Below are 19,935 nucleotides of genomic sequence, written 5' to 3'. Positions count from 1 at the left end.
TAAAATAAATTTTGGGATGCTTTTTCTAAAGGTAAAAAAACAAAACTCAAAAAACACTAAGAAAATTGTCGGGGGGGACTATAACTGGAAGTAGAATGTTTTCCAAGAAAGACAAGAAACCCAGGAGTCATAAAGGGAAAAGAAATTGAAAATGAGACTACATGATTATCTGTAACAGGAGAAAAATAAAACATTGCCAAATGCTCACCAATAAATAAATAGTTAAATAAGCTATAATATACCTATACTATTAAAAACTATGTCAAATTTTTTTAGAATAAATAGCTTCAATCTGCTGTATAAGAATTCACTGTGTGGCTACGTCATAATTTATTATCCACTCTACTGTTGGTGAGCATCTGGATGGTTTCTGGGTATAGGATATTACAAACAGCACTGTTGTGAACATATGTAGACATGTGTTTTGATGAATATATGTACACATTTCTGTGGGTGTACTCCTAGAGGGGGGATCACTGGATCACAGGGAATGTGTGCTCAGATTTGGTCGATGCTTCCTATGGCAAGTCATGGAAATGGGCTGCTCAGATATGAGGCTCTGGGAAGTACAGTTGATTGCTGTCCCAGACGCTGGCTTTCTGGATTCATCACTGGGACTGCACCGAGGCCAAACTGTCTTCAAATTGCTCCCAGCCAATGACTGAGCACAAAGTGGGTACAAGAGCAAGCCCATTCCTGTGGGACATGGTGTTCATCTAATTGGCAACTTTGGTTCAAGGACTCAAACTTCCTGGCTAAACGTTTCTTGGAACTGTGCTACAGACTGAGACTCTTCTTACCCACTTCTCCTTCTTCCTCCCCTCCTTTAACAGCCACCAGACCAGCACTATGCTATGAAGGCTCTCCTTGCCCACTCATGCTTTTTCCCCACACCCACAATAAATATCCTGTATATCTATTCCTGTATTGCCCTCTTACATTTCAGGGACTCAAACCAGCAGACATTCCCTAACTGTTTGGCAAAACATTCAAAATCACTATCCCATCAGCAATTTATATGAGTTCCAGTAATTCCAGATCTATATCAATACTTGTTATTTCATATCCTTTTTAATTATTCCAGCATTTGTAGTGGAATCACATGTGGTTTGCTTTCTTGTCTCCATAATGACTAATGAATTGTAACACTTTTCATGTACAGAAATGTATTTGGATGTCATCTACTGTGAAAGACCTCTTCAGGCCTTTTTGCCTAATTTTCTATGAGGTTGTCTTTTTCTTTTTAATTTTAAGAGTACTTTTTATACTCTAAATATGATTCATGTATCAAGTATACGCATTAAAAATATATCCTCCCATTCTGTGGGGTTTTTTTGTTTGTTTGTTTTTTAAATGTTAAATTTTGTTGAATAGAAGTTACAACTTCATGCAAGAATATGGGTGAATCTCACAAACATAATATGAAACCACAAAATTACACCAGATACAAAAGATACCACATGATTCCATTTTGGATAAAGGTCAAAAGGAAAAGTCAATCTATGGTGTTAGATGGCAGGACAGTAGCTACCTTTGCTGTGAGGGTGGTCAGTTAATAAATGGAAGAGGGGACACAAGAGGAATTTCAGAGATGCTGGTAGTTTTCTATTTCTTTCTGCTCGTTACATAGGTATGTTCACTTTATTAAATGCATCAAAGTGGATATTAGTGATTGATGCAATTTTTATGTATATGTTATACTTCAATAAAAACTTTCAACAAATAGGGATCTATGTCTGCTCTAGGGAGAAAAAAGTGTCCTTGTCATGTGGTTGAGTGAAATAGATATATCACAGACCATATATAAATACCATTCTTCAACTTATTTACAAACATTTATACATGTGAAGAGAACAAAATCCAGAATGAAGCAACACCACACTGTTCATGTTAACCTTTGTCTCAGGAGCCTTCTTATTCTCACTTAATGACCATTTTATAAAATTCAATCCCAGCAGAAGTGATCATCAGAGCTCCCACAGATGCAAAAACTGCAGTATGCACTTAAATTCAGGGTCATTAAGCAAAACAGTTTTTGAGAGAATACTTTATACTTGAAGGATTACAAAATTGTATTTAAAAATCCTCCTTTCAAGATGGTCTGCCTCTTGGAATTGGTAATCTAGGGAAATACGTGTTCCTAAAGATCAAGGCATTCTTAGAATGAGAAAAGGCTTCTAGTAGGAGAAGAACAAGTTCTTCCTCATAGCCAGCTTCTCCATGAGTTACATTTCCATGAGTTACATTTCCTTATGCAGCACAACATGAATGTTTTTCTTCTTCTACTTTAACTTCCTGAATCCTACCTGTTGCTCATTGCTCACCAAGTACCCCTCCTTCAAGGAGTAGCGCAGGGCCATACCAGCAGATGAGACTCTCCAAAGCTTTTGACTACACAGTTCTTACCTATTTCCTATAATACTCATAATTGTGAATTTTTCTTGTCTTTTTTTTTCTTTTGTTGCTTTTATTCCTATTTAATTCATGAAAAAAGGTACTTCTGTCCTCGACTAGAAGTGATTATAATTTATATAGCATCTGGCTTTAACTTCTTCTTAATAAGAAAGAAACTCATGATCACACCGTTGGTGGAAAAAAGAATAAAATCCCTTGTTCACTACATGAAAGTCAAGCAGTAGAAAGAGAGAATCACTGTCACTGTCCTCTGTAGCCCATGTGTACACAATAGTGCCTATGTAGGCTATAGAGGAGAAGATAGCTAAATAACCAGCAGTAGACTTGAACTCTTAGCATCAGCATCTACTTAAAGCCCTGCCTTTTCTAAATGCCATTGTTGGGAGAACTGGCTTTAAGACTTAGCCCTTAGTGGATGACTTTCTCATAATGGTGAGAGTTTCAACCAATTGTGCTGACATGCCAAAAGAACAAATGGCCTGGGGACAAAAACAGGATGCCCTATGGACTGTGCCTTTTCATTAGTCTATGAATGGTGAAAGCACCACAGAATGGATCCACAGAAAACAAAACCATTCCATTAAGAGAATGAATCAAGCAGGTGACTTGGCCTTGTGCAGATAAAAATAAAGAAAATAGACTAAATCTTTTTTTTTATTTTTTAATTGCTGACATTGGTGTCATGCAAACTTAATTTTAAAACTAATCTCACTCTCACTATCTCTTTGAGCATATAAGGTTTATTGAGTTCTCCTCCAACCACAAAGGAATGCATGAAACAGGCATATCTTGGTCACACACAATCTCCAGTCTGATGAAGACGATCATAGTGCAGATCTTCATTCTCAGAATGATCAAGATCAAGTTCAGATTCAGACTTCAGTGTGCATGTTGAATCATTCCCTACAAACTGTTTTCCCTTTATTTAAAATTACTTAATCTTAACTGTATATTTCTATACTATCATTTTTATTATTCATAGTCTCGTTTTAAGCAACTTCGTATCTTTGTGGAATTTTTGCTGAATAAATACATAAATAGTCATGGATATAGAATTCATAAATTCAGCTTTTAGACAACAAGAAAGTGGATACTTAATTCAAATTTTATTGGTTTCTTTTAAAGCACAACATGATGATAAATGCAACTTTGTTACCAACTTTGACAAACCACCAAAATAATTCTGACCATTTAAGCAAGAGCACATCTATACTTTAGGGCTTGCAAAGAACACTTTGTTAGAGATAAAAGGTAGGAAACCAACTACATCTTCAAAACAAATTGTTATTCATATTTCCATATTAGTCTCCTTTAAAAATTTTTAGCAATATCCTATAAAAATATTTTTAGAAAATAAATATATATTTTTTCTTATTACTGATGACTATAAGACCCTTGACTCTCATAGACATAAAAACCAAAACGTATATATGTATATGTGCACACACATGTGCACATTTAGAGTAAATTATACTGCAAAGTGTACACATAGTTACTAAAAATTCAAAGAACCTCTCTTCTTTATCCACTCCAAAAATATGTAAGCCACCTTTCCTTATGATTGAAACCATTATTAGCTCCATGATTGTGTGCTTTCTGAGGTTCTGTTCTCAAAATCTTCTTAGAGAATCTTAAAACATCCAATGTCTTTGGCTGAAAGAGGCTGTTCCTACTATTTTGAGTGATAAATACATACGAGTGACAAGGATCATTCTGTTGTACTACAAACCTTGCTGCAGGAAAGCCCTTGAAATTCTTCTATGTAATTCATCCAAGAGTGGTGACATGAAGGTGTTTTTCCTGAGGATTTATCTGGACAACTCAATTGGCTTAGAGAAACCTAAAATCTTATGCTGTTTTAACTGAGTATATTTCTGACCTTATTGTTGGAAGTCAGCCTTACTTGACATTTGATATTAATTGCAGACACTGAAGAAACAGCTCAGTGAGCCGGAATTGTCATCTGTGACCAATCAAGTCTCACCGGACACAACCACTGCTCAGTAGAGCTTTAACTTGTTGTGCTGAATTGTCACACCTGTCAGCCAGCTTGCACGTCTTTCCAAGGACTTGCTAGGTTTCTTTTGCTCCCTGTCTAAAAATGCAACATACGTTAGCAACATTCATTGACAGGTTTCAACAGCATGTTTTCCCCTACTCGAGCTGTTAGTTCAGTTGTCAAATACAGAAATTTCTCCTTAGTCTTCAAAGAATTCAGAACCACAATCAGAACTAGAGGAAAACCACAAAGCATATTGTCAGTGTATCCATCAAGATTTCCCGACAATTCTTTAACTGTTTATTCATGCTGCTTTCTCTCTCCCCATCTCTCTAGCAAGTGAAGTGCTGAGGAAATGTACCTGGACTTGACAGATACAGATGTCTGGAAAATACCAATATAGATGAAGTAGTGCTTGAATGAAAGCAAATTTTAAATTGTTCAGTTAATGAGGGCTAGTAATTTTGCAATGATTCATAGACAGTCTCTTAGGTGACCACCACATTACCTCTGAGCTCTACCCAAGAGACTTGCAAGGGTGGCTGTTGAGCAGAGCATCTCAAAGCAGAAAAGATGCTAAGGACTAAAGAAGCTTGGAAATGCTCCCCAAGAGGCCTTCTTCAAATTATTAAAGCCAAGAAAATCAAATGCAAGTACTAGTGAAAAACACTGTATTTAAGGCTAGATATAAGAGAAATCGTTATAAGGTTGGTATGGAAGAAAATTGTGAGATTGGGTAACAGCAAGTTGTCAAATATTTAAAACCGTAAGTGCTGGACATGATGCTAATTATTCTTTTAAATGTTTCCTGAGACATCTAGTTGGAACAATGTCCTCAATCAAAGTATGCATAGTATTCAGGAGAATTACAGTGGTGCAAAGGGACAGAAGGGGAATTATCCAGGGACTTCAGCACAGTGTGATCCAAGAGGGATAGTTTTCATGTTTTTCACAGAAGATTATAAGTTGCTCTTTGCTAAAGAGGACTTTCTCATGTTCAGGGTCTGGTGAAGCCTGGGTCTGTAATGCATCCAGAGCAGTGTTGAGAGGCTACTGTTCAGCAACTACCAGGACCAAAGAGGATTGAGATTCAGAAGACTGTGTCTGTTGGTATGGGCTTCCCACTACAGCTGCTTCAACGTACATTTGTCTAAGACAAAGCACTGATCATGAGCAAGGTATTTAGAGAACCCCATGTACATTAAATCAAGAGTAGGAGAAAGAATGAAAACGTCCCTCTCCATTTAAAGCAAGCCAGAAATGGGTATTTCATTAGTCAAAGCCTTTCATGTCCTGAGAGAAACAAGGCAGATTTCTTTGCAAAGTAAAAAGTTGAGGGTTTGGTTTTTTTTCTTTTCATAAAATTTTCAAAGCCAAAAAGTTAAGTTTAATGAAAAGCAATTGTTTGTATAAGCTACTGAAAATGTAATTTACTTCTTAGACAAAACTAAAAGATGAAAACCTGGACCCATCGCAATTTTAAAGAAAACTCTTATTGATCCATATAGTTAACCAAAACAAACAAACTAACAAAAAAACAAAACACCCCCCCCCAAAAAAAAAAAAAAAAAAAAACACGGGTCCTTCAAGGAGAGTTGTAATTTAATAAATCTTTCTTGGCCCATCTGTCTCAGTTCTTTGCAAAGTATTTAGTGCCCTTATTTACTATCAAGATCCATCTGAAATAGCATGAGTGAAGTTGATCTCTCAGTGAATGATTGCACTGGCCAGGATCCCCAGAATCCTGTATCTGGCCAGTCCTGAAGCCACATGCCATCAGCCTGGTCACACCTGGCAGGCTAACAGAGCATGCTTCCTTCACATGGGGCACAGCTGCAAACCTTCAAGGACAGCACACCCATTCCAGTTCCACCCCTACCTCTGAACTGTGTCTGTCATTGGAGTTTGAGAGGCAGCATGACTAAGGATGATTAGGAGGTCACACCCACCATATGAGAAATTTTTAATATTACCTCCTTAGTATTAGGTCACTAAATCTCAGACTATTTAAGTAAAAAAAATAAAAATAGCACTCAAGTTCAGGAAATTGAAGCACCCACATAGACCATCTACAGAAGAATGAGAATCAAGAATTTCTGAGCTAAAGCATATAATCTTTCTACCTGGACATTTCTCTTCCAAAATGGAGGGCAACTGTCCCCATTCAGGTTGCACAAGACTATGGCATGATGTAGCCTATTTCTTTCAAATAACAAATTGAAGATGGCCTACAAATGGATGGGCAACACTGTTTCCCAGTGAGACAATAGCACACCAGCTAATATTTCCAAGTAATAGAATAAGTTTATTTTGTCCTAATGATACTCAGAAGGCTACTGATGAGAGAACCTAAATTTTCCTTCAGACTGCTCTTTCCCAAACTACACTGAACATTTTTGTCAAGGAACCAAGGATTCATCATTTTGAATCTTTCTCCTAAAATAGAACAACTTTTCAAATCCAAATCAATATCACAACTTTTTTCCAATCTAAATCAATATCAACCAAATGCCACAATGGAATGAAAACATTTTTAGACATCCAGGTTGTCCAAAGATTTTGTTTCTGTGACTTCCTCCCCCTCCCTTTCTTTAGAAGATTGCTGGATATTGTGATCCATCAAATCATAGAATTAGTCTAAAAAGATCAAGACATAAAATCCAGGAAGTCAGAGATGGAACACAAGAGATGACCTCTTTGACAACAAAAGTGAGCCCAAGGCCATACCTAAGCAGGAAAGAAGGTGTGTAGAAAACAATAAAAAATAAATAAAAATATTAATAGTAAAAAAATAAATAAAAAAACAATAAAAAGTACAAAGCCATTAGATGAAATCTTAGCCAGGAATCTGGAAAAAACCAAGCCAAAAAAAAAAAAAAGTTAGTGAATTCATGGTAAAAATAAAAGTTTACACAAGAAATTTACTTGGCAGTAAATATTTACATGATCAAAATAAACAAAACCCTAAATACAAATTTAACCATAAAGTTATGTGGCAAATTTTTAGAAAAACATGTGTGTGTGTGTGTGTGTGTGTGTGAGAGAGAGAGAGGGACAGAGAGACACAGGGAGAGAGAAGAGGGATACAAGAGCAATCTCATCTCGCTTTAATTAGTTTTTTCACCATTGCAACCAAAAGACATGACAAGAACAATTAGTAGAGGAAAAGTTTATTTGCGGAGTTATGGTTTCAGAGGTCTCAGTCCATAGAAGGCTGGCTCCATTCCTCAGGGCTCAAGGTGAGGCTGAACATCAGGGCAGAAGGATGTGGCAGAGGAAAGCAGCTGACATCATGGCACCAGGAAGCAGAGAAAGAGAGTTCTATTTAACTAGGACAAAATATAGACACCAAAGGCATATCCAGGCTCTCATAACCCAATCACTTCACCTCTAAACCTTACACTGTCTCAATGTGAGCTTTTGGGGGGATACCTCACATCTAAACTATAGTACATCTTCTATAGTTAATAGGTAATAACTAAAACATAAAATATGATGGAATAGCATTCTATGCATTCTATCAGAAATGTGTAGGTAATTACTGGGATCAAGAGCTGAAGAGTTGAAAATGATTGTACTTGGAGAGTGAAAAATAGACTGTTGAGCAAATAAGGCAAAACTTTTTATTATTTGACTTTGAAAATCATGTACACTAAGTGCTTTGGTAAAAATTAAACATTAACAAGATAATAATTTAAAAAGGGAAAAAAAAGAATATAAAGCAGACAACACTCACATCCACCTCACTCTGGGAAGGAGTGAATGAGGCCACCATTCTTTCCTTCAGATTCTGAGAAGGCTCTGTCCCTACCCACAGCCATCATAATATAACCTCTTTCTGAACCCCCACAGTAGATTCCTGAAGTATTGGATCTGAAACTGCTTCCTGGCCTTTCATTATTTTAGTTGAGACTGAGAGATAACACAATAGCTTCTGGGCAAGAGATATCATCATTGTGTTTTAAGTAATCGTTTGGATTCAGTGACTCAGCCCAGCATTGCTGTAACACTGTTGAGTCAAGGTCAGCTGCTCCAAGCTCTGCTTTTGTCTTCTCCAGTTCCACATGATTGGGGCTTTCAAAGCCACACTCATTATTACACTTCTGTATTGCGGGGTATGCAATTCACACAACTTCTGCATTTATACACCCTAAACTGAAAACAAGACGGCATACAAATCAGGAAATCCTTACTATAGAGATATATTGAAACTGTGTGCTTCCCCCAGTGCATTTGGTTTTTGAAAGGGAACATGCTGCATCACTACTGCCTCCCTGAGGTTTGGATGCAGTCCCAGGTGCCTACATTCTCTCGTCTGCCTTTGCCAGTATGACTGAGCGCCTCTACCTCACAAAGACAGTGAAGAGCAGCCAGACTGGTCTCTTGGCATAACCATAGATAGATAGTTTCTTTCCCCTCGGTGGCTACAATAGGTACTGGACTTGGGCATGTAACTAATGAAACCAGAGCAACAAGATTTCTTTTAAGAACAATCATATGGGTTTCTCCAACTACAGACAGCCACCACGGCAAACATCTCAGAAGTTCACACTTTTGAACACTCAGGATACTGAGGAAGACCACGCTGGTGGTTTGTTCTCACTGTCAGGAGGAAAACAGCCAAAGTACAAATTCTATTAAAATGCATGAATTTCAAGGTCAATTTTTCTAGTCTTCAAAACATATTTATACACATATTCCAAAGCTGAAACATTTTCAAAGATAACCCATCACCCATCTAATGCATATTTTCTATTCTGTCTTTGCCAGTTATGTAAGACCTCTAGAGAAGGATATCTTACTTCTTCCAAAAGCAACCTGATCCCATACACCATGGAGTTAAAAAGGTCTTTTATCTCTGCCTTGGCAATGTTCACCCTGTAATCCTTTTAGATCCTTTGGAACCATAAAAACAAAAACAAATGCAACTTCTTTTCCACATTTTAATTCTTAAAATATCTAATGACAGCTTTTCCACAAGTCTTCTTCATCTACCTTGCCATCCCCAGTTCCATCAGCTTTTCTCATTCACCATTAGCCCTAATTGTGTTCACTGTAAAGAGCAGTGTTGCATGGGGCTTTGGACAGAAGCTTTTAATCAGAAAAACATTGATTCCAATCCTACAAACACCCTGAATGTATATGACTTAGATCACATAAAATCTACATGCTCCTCAGTCTCCTAATCTATAAAAATGACAATAGCAACACTTACCTCTTCATGATATGAGTAAAGGCAGATCAAGGTGCCTGAAATGAAATACATACCATGGACATGCTCTATAACTGCTGTGTTGGCCAGTGTGAATGTGTGACAGTTTGTCTATGCCCTGAAAAAAGACACAACCAAGTCTCAACAGACTACTCCAAGCATGACGTGAACAGCTCTAAAATGTCAGAATCCTGGACCACTGGACAGAATCTCTATGATTGGCAGGCCTCTGTCACTTCTACATTCACAACTTTTTCATGCAAAAGAGATTAATTTTTTGTGAAAATCATGAGGCCACATGAGCCTCTGTAACTATCCAAATGTGGTCCTGAGCTAGAACACAAATGAAACACTGAACTATGCTTTTAATTCCAAAGGCCCTTAGTTGAAAATGGCAGAGTGCTGTCTCTATCACAAAGATGCAAGGGAAAAAAGAAGAATAAAAACTGTTAGACTCTCTTTGCTAGCACATTTCTAGCAACTTAAGATGTGCCCAAATGCCAAAACAACCAAGAAAAAAAGACTGAATATGCAAAGATGCAGGAGTTGCAGATTAGACAGCAAAGTGAATGAAGATTGGACCCTACATTTATTTGGATGTCAGAGGAAATCTGTTTGAAGATCTCCTGGTTATCTTTAGGAAAAGAACCAATTCAAATTGAGATTAGTTCAATTTTAAAAATGTCAATGACGACAGGTTATCAAATAACCGAATAAATGAACTGAGCCAGGATAAGGCCTCTCAGACAAGAGAAATTCATGAGGTTTCTGGGCTTTAGAAATAAGTTAATAATAGTGCCACTGTATTCAGTATTCTTGATAAATGTATAGATGTGTAAACTGCATCATAGCTATTCTTGCTCTGGGGGGAAGAGAAATGGATAACTTAGACAATGTACATGCTAATTTCTTCCATTATAGTATCATTTTGCTATATATTTATATCTTATAACATGTTGTATACCTTAAATACATACAATAAAATTTATTTTTTTAAGAAGCAGACTTAAAAAGAGAAAAGACAAAGTAGTAGAAACCACAACAAAGTTGGCAAGGGATTAATAGCCTCACTGTGATTAGGATAAACAACAGTGATAAATAAGCTGTATTAATTGAATGACTTTTTAAATATGACAGTCTTTTGTTTGGGTTTTCTTTTTCCAGGAAAGTTAGAAAACACTAAACGATAGAAAGAACATGAAAATTTTCCTATAACACTATGACCATAAATAATTGCTACTTAGAAACTCAGTGTAGAAAGACAAAAACTGCATTTTCTCACTTGTTTGAGGAATCTTAAATGGATCTTAACCAAGGTCTAGGGTAAGAGGAAAGGTACAAAGTCATAGTTAGAATAAAAGGCAAGTATGTGACAGCATAAATATCTAAAACTCTGTGGACATAAGGCATTTTTAGACCATTTCAAAAAGAGCAGCTTGAAAAATTAGAATATACATTACCTTCTTTTGAACCATCATTGAAAAAGATCACAGACAGTATAAAAGTTATCTCTGGAATATAGTACCCAGAGTGATACCAAAAGTGTGGTCCTTATCCCTGGTGCTTATCCAAATAAGGAGGACAAGATTTTGATAGACAGGAAAAATAAGTCTTAATGATTTGCTAGCAAATGAGAAGAATAACTGACTATTGTCTCAAAGGGAGAACGAAAGTCTTTTTAAAGGAAAATTCAGGGACTGGGCTCAAGGTGTGCCTGTCAGTGGACAGGATTCACGTCCAGATTGTGGCCTTGTGATAGCCATGACTCAGATCTGCTGCACCAGTTCCCAGTCTGGACTCCATTCTTCTGAACTATGAGCTAAAGGACAAATAACCCAGCCTAGGATGAGGAGAATATTAATCTTACTTCTCTTACAGTTAGGAATGGGGAGAAGGAGAAGAGGAAGAAAAAGAAGAAGGAGGAGAAAGAGGAGCAGGAGGAGGAGGAGGAGGAGGAGGAGGGGAAATAAGATTCATACTCAAGCATAAAGTGGACCCTTGTTATAGGAGCATTAAACATGGATTCTTGTATCTCTCTACTCAGTTTTTTCCTAATAACTACATCATACCCATGATTCATGACAAAAAGAAAAGAATAAATTTTTCCTGATGTTCTCAGGCACAATGATTATAACTTTGTTGAAATCAGGCAAAGGGTGTTAGCCTGATCTTTGTGTTTGAATGAAGAGTCAATATCCACCTGACTGTGGAATTTTAATTATTGATTAGTGGATAGGTTTTAAAGAAATGTACAAATGATGTGGCCAACAAAATCAGTTCGCTGCAAAGGATCTTACTTTCTGATAAACTCAGATTTTTAATGCACGTAGAAATTCCAAGAAGAGAGATGTACACCTAATGAAAAACACAATTTTTAAAAAGTGGAACTAAAATCATTTCAGAGAAACTAAAGTCTTAAGTCAAAAAAGATAAAGATAATAAGAAGAAACTTTTAAGTTAGATTTAAAGCAGGTAGAATCAGGGAGGGAAAATATCCCAATTGCAAAAAAACAAAAAAACAAAAAACCAGATTCTGAATGACAACAGAATGAAGTCTTTCCTTTGTGTTCATTTTTCCCCTGGAGAAGAATGGTCTTAAGACTGGAAAGCATAGACAGTCACACAAGTTCCTTCCAACCCGAACAGAAGGGATTCTAGGGACATTTCGCTCTTCAGCAGATTGCTTGAATTTGGGTAAATATCACCAGATATATGATTTCAAATCCAAAAAACTTCTTGGGAGTTTAATAGCTAAGAGGCAGCTTTTTACAGAACAGTATACCTGATATCAAAAGACTTGAAAACATTATATTAGTATATTTATTATTATGGGTACATATATCCTGTAATATGGATATATGTACCCATAATAAAACATAAGTATGCAAAAATTACATTGCTACCTACAACTGGAAATGAAAACCTTAAATTCCACAGGCCAATGTTAAGGAGAATAACCTTCACTATTTTAACAATAGACATTTTTGTTTCTCAAATATCTGAAATGACAGATTGCTTTAAAGTATACCATGTATTAAATTTTTCAAAATATTTGCTAAAGAGTAAAGAAATTCAAAGTGTTTTCACTCAAAAAAAAATCAATGATCCCCATATTATTCAATGATCTGTAATTTTCTGAATGTTTCCTTAGAATTAAATGATAAGCAAGCATTAGGTTTATAAAATACAAGTACAAAGATGGTTTAATTAATATTACAGGAAAGCAATTTATAATGTTGAAGTGATACTATGTTAAATTTTTGACATCATGAAATTGATATAGTGTTATGGTTCGGATGTGAGGTGTCCCCCAAAAGCTCACATGTGAGACAATGCAGGAAGGTTCAGAGGATAAATGATTGGGTTGTAACAATCTTAACACAATCAGTGAATTAATCCCTGATGGGATTAATTGAAGTGGTAGGATGTGGTTGGCAGAGATGGGAATTTGGGCATGGCTATGGGATATATATTTTGTATCTGGAGAGTAGAGTTTCTCTCTCTGCTTCTTGATCACAATGATGTGAGCTGCTTCCATCTGCCACACATTCCACCATGATGTTCAGCCTCATGTCAAGCCCTGAGAAATGGAGCCAGCCTTCTATGAACTAAGACCTCTGAAACCGTGAGCCCTCCAACTTTTCCTCCTCTATAGTTGTTCTGGTCAGATCCTTTAGTCACAGCAGCAAAAAAAAAAAAAAGCTGACTAAAACATATGGTGTCCACATTCCTTTTTCATAAAGTAAAAACCAGTCATATGCCTTCTCCATACACATTAGGAAGAAAAGCAGATAGAGAAGGAAGCTCTTGAATGACTGGGCAGATTATCTTCTAAATACAATATTAAAAAGTCATTAGATTTGATTAAGCTTTAAATCATATAGGACACTGAAATGTTTTTTGTTAATGTGTAAATAGGGATTCTGGAAGAAGGACAATTATTATGGTTGTAATAAAGAAATCGCATTTTTATATTGTACATTCTAATTGTGAGTAATTTGTATTTGTGAATCTGCCCACTCACAAAAATTTTGATTCAAGTTGTCAGTTAGTTCAATCCCTATAATGGCTTTTTATCAGAGCCTGTGGATATGACCTAAAAATTTCTAAAAAAAAAAAAGAATAAACCCATTCCCTGAAAAAAGAACCATATACCATTTATGATAGAGATGTTTTATGTATAAATTCATATAAACATATAAATTCAAAGGATAATTCTAAGGACACAAATTCAGATTTTCACATTTCTGTGTTTTTCTTTAAATTAGCAGGGAAAACCCTCAATTCCAACTCTCTCAGGCTTCTCTGCATTCTGGTTTAGTCTTGTTCTTCAAGTGTTCTCTGGGTTTCTCTTCTGCATACCACATGTTTTCTTGTGTCTGTACTGGACATTTCTTCCTTATTGTCTCTGCTATCATACTTTCTCTAGATTTCCTTAGGCATACTATTTAATGAATCTGTATAAAAGTCAACTGCCTCAAATATGTGTCACCATGTTCAGTATATCTGCCTGGTTACCCTAGGCTTGGCTTGTAATATTTGCCTAACTGTGAAGTTTTCTTTTGAGCTATAATGCTGGCCATCCTACCCCAGGGTACAGTACAAAGAAGCTACAAGAATTCCTAGGCATCATTATCAAACACCTCATACCCCACAGTGTGTAGGTTTTACCTCTAAAATAACAGGTATCTTAGACATTTAAACTTCTCTGTACATTTCCCTCTGGATTTATATTACAATTAAATTTTTAACAGCAGTAGCTTTTGCATTTATTACTTCCTGCTTTGGATAAATTGCTTGAATTTTAGTATTTTATTATTATTATCCTTCTAAATGTCTTAAACTTTTGTAGTTACATGAGTACATTGCCTTTAGTGAGTCAAATTGGAGTCTAGAACTTGCAGTTATATTTAATGAGATTGCAGGAAAAATTTGCTTGGTGACATTTCATAGTCTAATAATTAAGACTTTTATTCCTCTGTAAAATGTAATGATAATGTCTCTATGATGCAGTAAATTGTCACAAAAGAAGGAACATTTAACTTTAAAAAAAATTTAAACAGGAAAGTAAATACTTCATTTCTATGAGGTGGGTTCTGAAACTACTAAACAACACATTATGAAGGTCAAAGCTAAGTGTCCCATATTTTCTTACCTCATAAAAGGATGTGGCTTCATTTCATCAGGGCTCTTGTTGACAAGCCTCTGGCCAGTTTAACCTAGACAAGGGAGAGGGAGAGTCCATAATTTCTACTGCCATGCCAGGTATGCTACCTCTGGAGCCCCAGGTCAGAGATAGAGATGCAGAGAGACTGCAATTTGCTCGTGTCAGTGCATAACTCCTTAGGGATTATATTCATGCACTCAATAAGAAATAACCAATCTCTTATTTTGTACTGGGTACTGACCTCTCTATTCAAGAGTGTTTGAGGAGGTAGTCTCCTCCTTCCAGGAGCTCACAGATTGGTAGGGAAAACTAGGTGTGCACAAATGGTCCTAACAATAAGGAAGAGAGAATGATGGTTTAACCTAAATAACAAACAGGGAGACTCAAAAGAAAAAATGAGTTCATTCAGGAATAAGGTAGGGTTTTGCAAATCCAGGTACAAATGTCATGGTGAGCCATGGTGGAGACATGGTGTACTCAGGGAGGAAAAGGAAAGAAAAGGTTTGTAAAAGCAAAATACAGAGGATTACATAAGTCGTTTGGAACAATAATCCTTGGTGACAAGGACTCATAACAAAGGCGGCATCCATCCAAGGTGAATAGGCCGTTGCTAAGCAGATGTCCTCATAGTGACTGCCTTAGTGCAAGGTCTTGGTTCTCTGTGTAGGGCAGTTCTCAGGTAGAATCTCTTGAATAGGTCCTATTATCAAGCAACTTCATGAAGAGCCTCCATGGGTGACCTCCTGATTCCATTTGTTTGGGTTTTCACATAAGTGAACCCATTTTGGTAGTGACAGCTTTTATGGCTGCCACAGAAATGGTTCCAACAGTCATGCTGGAGGAGTTCCAGGGAAGCATTTGACTTGTGTGGGAAGGATTTCAATAGAAGATGGCTTCTGGGTTGAGCCTCAAAGAATGAGTTTGTTGTCTGTCCATAGACAAGAGAATCACGGCTTTTTTACAAGTGGATAAGTGAAATAAAGATATATAAAGAAAACCAATGAGGCTGCTCATGGCACATACCTTACCAAAAATTCAGAAAATAGGGACAGGAGAGCAGTGGGAAATGGAACAAATGAGAGAAGCCACCAAGGGGCTGCCTAACAGGGGAAGGATGGCAGATACGGGTCTCCACTTCAGCTCTGCTCTGCACACTCGAGACTTTCTCAGGAAATCAGAAATGTTCTCAAAAACTGCAAAATGAGGAAAACAGGTTTGTTCAACAAACAGTAAAGTAGAACCTTTAAGAACATAGTCCCCCAGAACAGGAAGAGCCAGCTGTGGAAGGGTGCATTGCCTTTCTGCTGTATTAGTTGGAGTCGGCTGGTTGAAGAATCTGTGCCTCATTAAAAGTAGAAATGTAAACAAGATCAAATGAAATTTACATGCCATGTTTTATTCAGCTGAGTTTCTCCTGAAATTCAAATTGGCTGCATGAAAACAAAAACCTTGGAAGAGACTGTTAACAAAGTCAAATTTCTCTAAGATCCCTGCCTGTGTCAGCCATAATTTTGTAATAGGGCCATCAGCTAAAATAAGGAGCCACTGACCGTATTCTTCCAAGACTATCCCACCATTTAGAGCAGAGATAATCTGTGGCCATTAAGACTTCTAAAGGAATTACTCCAAGAAATCTAGAGATTTGCATACATTATCACTTAGAAGTAATTTTGTGATTAATGTGAAAGGAAAGGGAAATTTTCTGTCAAAAGAAAAAAAAAAAAAAAAGGAAAGAGATAGGTAGTTTAGTCCATAATGACTGCACCCAGCACCACCGCTCTGTTTTATGACTCTGAAACAGGACTCCCTTGGAGACACTTGAGGACATTAGGCATGCACATACAGACTGTTCACTAAGCACTGTGTGCCACTGTTGTTTCATGTTCATTGCCCACTAACAAGTTATTTTCTGTGCCCTTTAATTTGGGGAAGGGTGCAAACCGCATCATAGTTCTAGAATCATCACTATGCAATGTCAGTTAAGGGGCTTTTAGTGGGAGGCACTCTTAATTGGGACCATCCATACAAAACAACTGAACCACATAAAGCCCCAAACTACAAAACACACAGAGACCTTGGTATTCAAAAGAAAAGAGCAGAATCAAAGACACGAAAGAGGAGAAAGTGGCATCATAACAGAGTCGAAGCTCCCAAAGGGGTACTATCCTATTGATGTATGCCACAGAGCTAATGCTGGACGACACCCTCCACTTTCCTCAACAAATCTAGTAAAAATGACTGCTTAAAAAGAAAAAAGCATCAAGGATAATGCACATTAAATAGATGACCCAAATTTTCTTTCTAATGGTTTAATGAATGCCTAACTAGAGACAGGAAAACAAAAAGGGAAAGAATGAAGTAAATGCTAGTTCTATTTCACAAAATTGGCACTCCTAAGAAAAAATGCCCATCATCTTTTATAAAACTGCTTAGGTAAAAACAATATTACTATGTAGTCAACCTTGAGCATATATTAGGAAAATGAATATTTTAAAATAATTATGCCAATAAGGAACTCTGTATCTTTTCAGAAAAAAAAGAAGAAATAAAATTTTAAAAAACCTTTCTTAAGGTTCCACCACTTCACCATTAATCCTTCATAGTTTCCTGAAGTAAACAGACCAGCAAGAAACCACAGATTCAGAAATTTAGTGAATATCCATCAGTGACTTGAGCAAGGACAATAACATAAAATGATAAGGTTCAATAAAAATTTTACTGTCAAAAAATTGCAAATTTAAGCCTATTAAAATTTAAGCCTTATAAAAGACAATAAACAATCAAGTCAACCATCAATTTATTTATTTATTTATTTCAATTTTTTTTTAGTACTAGGGTTCAAACCCAGGGGCACTCAATCACTAAGCCACATCCCAAGCCCTATTTTATATTTTCATTTAGAGACAAGATCTCACTGAATTGCTTAAGGCCTCACTAAGTTGCTGAGGTTGGCTTTGAACTCGTGGTCCTCCTACATCAGCCTCCCAAGCTTGCTGGGATTATAGGCTTATGCCACCATGCCTACCTCAACCATCAATTTTAAAAGAGTTTATTGGGCACTTATTACTTACCAGACCTTATGGACATCACATGGAGTCTGATGAGAAATTGAGTGAGACACAGTCCCTATCTTTTAGAGGCTTTCCAACTTGAAGTAGGGGGAGAGGATGAACACAGATAAATTGAAAAAAATTAAAACAAAATATGGCAAATACTACAAAGAGAGTAAATCAAATTCTGGAAAGACCTAGGTGTCAGAAAACCTATTTCTACTTCTTTTGTTCTCTTCCATAGGACAAAATCTTTAAAATTCTTTTCTCATCCATCACATTCCAGGGTAGATCTAAGTGTTTTCCTAGATATTATGAAGGACATCAAGTACCATGAGAAGCAGAAAGTTAGAGCATTCCACTTTTTAAGTATGAATGCAAGAATATGATTTCTTTGCTAGCATTGGTTCTGCTTTTCCTAACATGAGCAAGCACAACCTATTCTTCCAAAGTTTCTTTTTCAAAAAAAATAGGTCTTTAAAGAGCCCTGAATTCCTTGCTTCTCTACATTATAGGCAATTTACTTACTCTGTCTGAGCCTCAGTTTGCCATCTGTAATATGATCAGAATAATAATCCCTACCCCATGTAGTTGCTTTTCGAATTAAATGAGGTAATAAAGCTAAAAACAAACAAGCAAACATATGAAGTACCTGGAACCATTAATAAGTGCTTAATAAGGGAGTTTTTCAAGATGGTGGACTAGTGGACGTAGCTTTCCTGACTGCTCAGTGGCATGAAATCAAGAAAGCAGACAGGTGGCTTCTCCACAAGGTAGGTGAACAAAAATACAAAAGTGGTGGTTGGGGGCGGGTAGCTTTACCAGAATTTAAAACTGGATGTTCAAAGCAGATCATGGACTCAGGAGATTGGGTATAATAAAATATGGAAAAAATCCACAGCAGCACAGCCACTGCCCCACCAGGCCAGAAGCACCAGCCAGAGTAATTCCTCCACAAGAAAAGTGGAAGGAGAAGGGAATTAAAGGAACCTGCATTTTTAGAAGGCCGGAGGTGAGTCTGGGTAGGGAGCATTTAGAAATCAAGGACATTGCCCAACAAACCTGAAAGACGTGCTGCACAATATCCTTGTGCAGAAAAGAAGCCGCCATCTCTCCAGGCAGCGTGCAGAGGAGAAAGGAAGGAACCATCTTGCAGCTGCAGCATGGGGGCGGGCAGCTTAGGGAGCCAACTTCTGGCAAACCTGAATTTGGCCTGAAATCCAGGCCCAGTAAATACACACTGCATGACACAGAGTGTGCTTAAGTGACCAGGAGAAAATCAAACATGGAGAGAGGGTTACACAAGAGACAGCTGGTCATGAATACCCATGCAGCTTTACCCCTCTCCCTCCAATCTGGCCACTTACAGGACCAGCTAGGAGAGACATGTCTGGCCGGGAATTTGGAAGGGTAGGGGTAGGAGAAATTGGAGAATGAACTCAAGACCATGAAATGTGGGGGCCATAGGAGACATAGAGGAAATAAAAATTGGCTCCCCCACCAAAGGAGTGGAACCTAGGAGAGATCCCTGGGGTAGAGTCTTCCAGCATGGACCTGCAATTACTGGACTCTGGAGGTGCACTGATTTAAAATCTCCAGACCAATTGGCATTCAGTGAAGATTAAACCTAAATAGTGCCTCTAAAAATTATGCCTATAGGATTAGCTCTCTCACTCCAGCAATCTGGAGGGTGGAGCATCACACTCCAGATGACCCCACCTAAAACTGCTGAGAAGAGAAGCTGAGAATCTGTTGAACTCCAACTTTTCATTAAGATTCTCTTTTGTTTTGTTTCGTTTTTTTCTTTTCTCTGTTCAATTGTGACCTTAATGGTACATGGACATTATACATATTCACATTTGTTTTTTCTCTTATTTCTAGCATGTTCGAAGCAAGTTATTTTTCATGAACCAGTTTTTTTGAGGAAGAGGATGTTTGATTAGTATATTTAACTTTTGTTTTGTAGTCTTTATTTTTATTTTTAATTTTTTAAATGTTTACTACATATAGTTTTCCTCTGACATATCTGTTTCCTTTGATTCTCTTTCTCTTTTTTCTTCTGGTAACAGCCAGTCTCTATTGTTCTCTCTTT

The 19,935-nt window shown here is 37.0% G+C and overlaps 1 long non-coding RNA gene across 1 annotated transcript in view; it reads right to left on the bottom strand.

Moving 5' to 3' along the window:
• Positions 1-19,180, bottom strand: part of LOC125619790 — a 28,898-nt gene extending 9,718 nt beyond the window's left edge. Inside the window, exons 1-2 of the long non-coding RNA XR_007351381.1 lie at positions 18,906-19,180; positions 14,782-15,986 (exon numbers count right to left, since the gene is read on the bottom strand). This is a non-coding gene — a long non-coding RNA (uncharacterized LOC125619790). The remainder of the gene's footprint in view (positions 1-14,781; positions 15,987-18,905) is intronic.
• Between the last annotated feature and the right edge of the window lie 755 nt (positions 19,181-19,935).

The sequence above is a fragment of the Marmota marmota genome, unplaced genomic scaffold, assembly GCF_001458135.2.
Source record: "Marmota marmota marmota unplaced genomic scaffold, marMar, whole genome shotgun sequence".
Classification (NCBI taxonomy): Eukaryota; Metazoa; Chordata; class Mammalia; order Rodentia; family Sciuridae; genus Marmota; species Marmota marmota.
This window is presented reverse-complemented; position numbering and strand designations above follow the sequence as displayed.